The 3,255-nt window shown below is 44.2% G+C and overlaps 1 protein-coding gene across 3 annotated transcripts in view; it reads right to left on the reverse strand.

Annotated features, from left to right (window-relative positions):
* The window catches only part of PPARG (peroxisome proliferator-activated receptor gamma), a 124,009-nt gene that overhangs the window by 30,246 nt on the left and 90,508 nt on the right, over positions 1-3,255 (reverse strand). The gene's annotated exons all lie outside the window — the stretch shown is intronic.

Raw genomic sequence — 3,255 nt, forward strand, 5'->3', positions numbered from 1 at the left:
GGCAAGTGAATTAGGTTGCCTTATTAAAGATTAAAGATCTTATTAAAAATATTTTTGTCCTTTAACATCTAAGGGGTGAATTTGCAGTCATATCAGGCTTTTGACAATGAGTAAGGCTTCGTCTCATGGTCAGTTTTTCCACTTTTAACATGTTTATTTTGCAACAGCTGTAGCCTGTAAACAAGACTTGTATGAAAAATAATACTATTGCTTTTCATATGACTGTTGCCAATAAGTTATGTTTTTCCACCTCTCTTTCTTGAGGGAAAAAAATATGCGCATTTGGAGGTTTTGCAGGACTTGGCAATCATTTTATTTTCTAGCTCCTCTACAGTAAAACAAGGGGCAGTCTTATCACCATGATTAAGTAATTTTTAAGTTGGGGGTAACGTTTTTCAAACTATTTGGAGAGGACATTTAAACATTGTCCAGGTTTCTCTCCAAAGTCAAGATGAGCAAGATACTACAGCCTCATCTTCTGACTCTGAAGTCTTATGTGACATCGTTCAATTCATTTACTGAACACCCATTTGATGGAAGATACTGGCTCAACAAACTGGACTAGGGGACACAAGGATGAAAAGGATGTGTACAGTAGATCCAAAACATAAAAGAGAGCCTACATATGCATGGGTTATTCTCTCCCTCTCCTGTACTGCTTTCTACAAGCTCCTTCCTTTCCATCTAAGCAGGGTTTAAGGTTCTGACCCCAGAACAATCCACCCCATGCTCTTTCCTCCACCACTGAACTTACTGAAAGAGCTATTGTCCCTCACTGTCTTACTCTTTACCTCCCAACCCACTGCCACTGCTTCTTGGCCTTTTGGCTAGGATCAAGTGTTGTAAGGGGGCTTCCCTGGTGGCTCAGTGGTGAAGAACTCGCCTGCCAATGCAGGAGAAGCAAGAGATGCAGGTTCAATCCCTAGGTCGGGAAGATCCCCTGGAGGAGGAAATGGCAACCCACTCCAGTATTCCTGCTTAGAGAATCTCATGGATGGAGAAGTCTGGCAGGCTACAGTTCACTGGGTCACAAACAGTAGGACATGACTGAGTGACTGATCGAACAGCACCACTGCAATCTAGCTTTTCCTCATTTAAATTCACCAAAACTTTGCTCTCACAAAGGCCCCTACAGCTCCTCTAACGGTCACATCTAGGGGCCTGTTCTAAGTGCTCGTTCTGCTTGAGCTCCCCGGCTTCCTCCCAGCCCTTCACATTGCTGACCTTCTGCACCCTCTAATTTCAAAAGTTTCTCACACTGGTCTCTGCCTTTCTGGCTCCCCATATCTTTCTGTCTGCTATTTTCCAGAACTCCGTGACAGCCCCTCTTCCTTCATTTACATTCTGTTGTTCCTAGTTCAAGTTTTCTCTCTAATGCAGAAAATGTGCTAAAGACTCCTGCCCTTTCTTCCCTGAGATTTGTATCCTTATTTCTCACTTCTTCCTGTGTCCCTTTGCCTGTGGACGCTGGATATTCTATAAGCACCTCAAGTCAGTGGCTCAGTCGTGTTTCTCTGTGACCCCACGGACTGTAACTTACCAGGCTCCTCTGTCCACAGGGTTTCCCAGGCAAGAGTACTGGAGCGGGGTGCCATTCCCTTCTCCAGAGGAATCTTCCCAACTCCAGGATCAAACCTGGGTCTCCTGTAGGCAGATTCTTAACCATCTGAGCCATGATTTAACGAAACAGAAAATCAAACTTTTTATTTCCCCTTCAAATTGTCTCCTCTTCCTGTTTTCCTTTCTTGATTAACTCACTCTGTCACCCAAACTAAGCACCTCGAATAATCTCTGACAACCTCTCTCCCCTTGGACATGTGCATTCATTGGTCATGGCTGTGATGTTTCTTTCAATGCCGCCGCCTCTCGCCATGCCCAATCTCTGAGTTCACAGTATTGCACTGGCCTCCTGATGGATTTCCCTGACTTTTCCCTCTCTAACTTCTCCTTTTTTACTGTTTTCAATAGTTTGGTTTTTGGCAGTACAGGTCTGTTTGCTCCCTTGCTTTCTGAGAATGTGGTGCTTACAGGAGAGGTTAAGAAGCTCACAGAAGAGAAAGAATGGGGAATCAGAAACCGGATGGCAGAGAAGGTGTTTGAGTTGGGCCTTCAACACTAGGTAGGATTTTGACAGGGAAGGAAGGGCACAGGAAGCAGAGCCCCAGAGGTGTTCTATCACCGGGTAATTTGCAGCAACAGCCAAGAATACAGCTTGTCTGAAATGTAAGTGGAAAAAGCAGCAGTGGGAGAGGGAGGTGGAGGCTGGACTGCGGGCAGTAATGAACGCCTTGAAGGTGTGGGTACCACAGCCTCTGCCTTAGGACTTTTCACTCTGTTATATCTTCTGAAAGTTATTTGAATTTGGGGAGATTTCCCCCATACCACAAAGAAGACTGCAGAAACAAAAAGTAACATGTTGCAGTTTAAAGTCATTTGCCATTCGGGTTTTTCTTTTTTGCAACATACACTGGTGCTTCTGTTTGCCAGAAAGAAGAGAACTACCTTAAGATGGGAAGAGCCACAGAAACTTGTGAAACCATTTTTCTAGAATTGAACAAGCTGCTAAGAAGGTATTTTGGGAGAAGGCAATGGCACCCCACTCCAGTACTCTTGCCTGGAAACTCCCATGGATGGAGGAGCCTGGTAGGCTGCAATCCATGGGGTCACTAAGAGTCGGATACGACTGAGCTACTTCACTTTCACTTTTTGCTTTCATGTATTGGAGAAGGAAATGGCAACCCACTCCAGTGTTCTTGCCTGGAGAATCCCAGGGACGGGGGAGCCTGGTGGGCTGCTGTCTATGGGGTCACACAGAGTCGGACACGACTGAAGTGACTTAGCAGCAAGAAGGTATTTTGAAAGTTGTCAGCTTTTTTTTTTTTTTTTAATAAAAGAAAAAAGGCATCATTTATATACTACAACATCCTAATCAGTAAAGCAAGTGAAAGTGTAAGTGTTAGTTGCTCAGTTGTGTCTGACTCTGCAAACCCCATGGACTGTAGCTCACCAGGCAGAGCCAGTAGCCATTCCCTTCTCCAGGGGATCTTCCCGACTCAGGGACTGACCCGGGTCTCCCGCATTGCAGGCAGATTCTTTACCATCTAAGCCAAAGATGCTTAATTCTGTAAAGCTAAGGTTTCACTAACTTTTAATATTTGTGAAAAATAAAACTTCTGTCTAAAGTGGATGGAATAGGGAAAACCTAGCTGTTTTCTGTACAGCCCTTTTCCATTAAAAAAAAAAAAAAAAAAAAAA

This window comes from Bison bison, unplaced genomic scaffold (genome assembly GCF_000754665.1).
Source record: "Bison bison bison isolate TAMUID 2011002044 unplaced genomic scaffold, Bison_UMD1.0 scf7180017864482, whole genome shotgun sequence".
NCBI classification, from domain to species: Eukaryota; Metazoa; Chordata; class Mammalia; order Artiodactyla; family Bovidae; genus Bison; species Bison bison.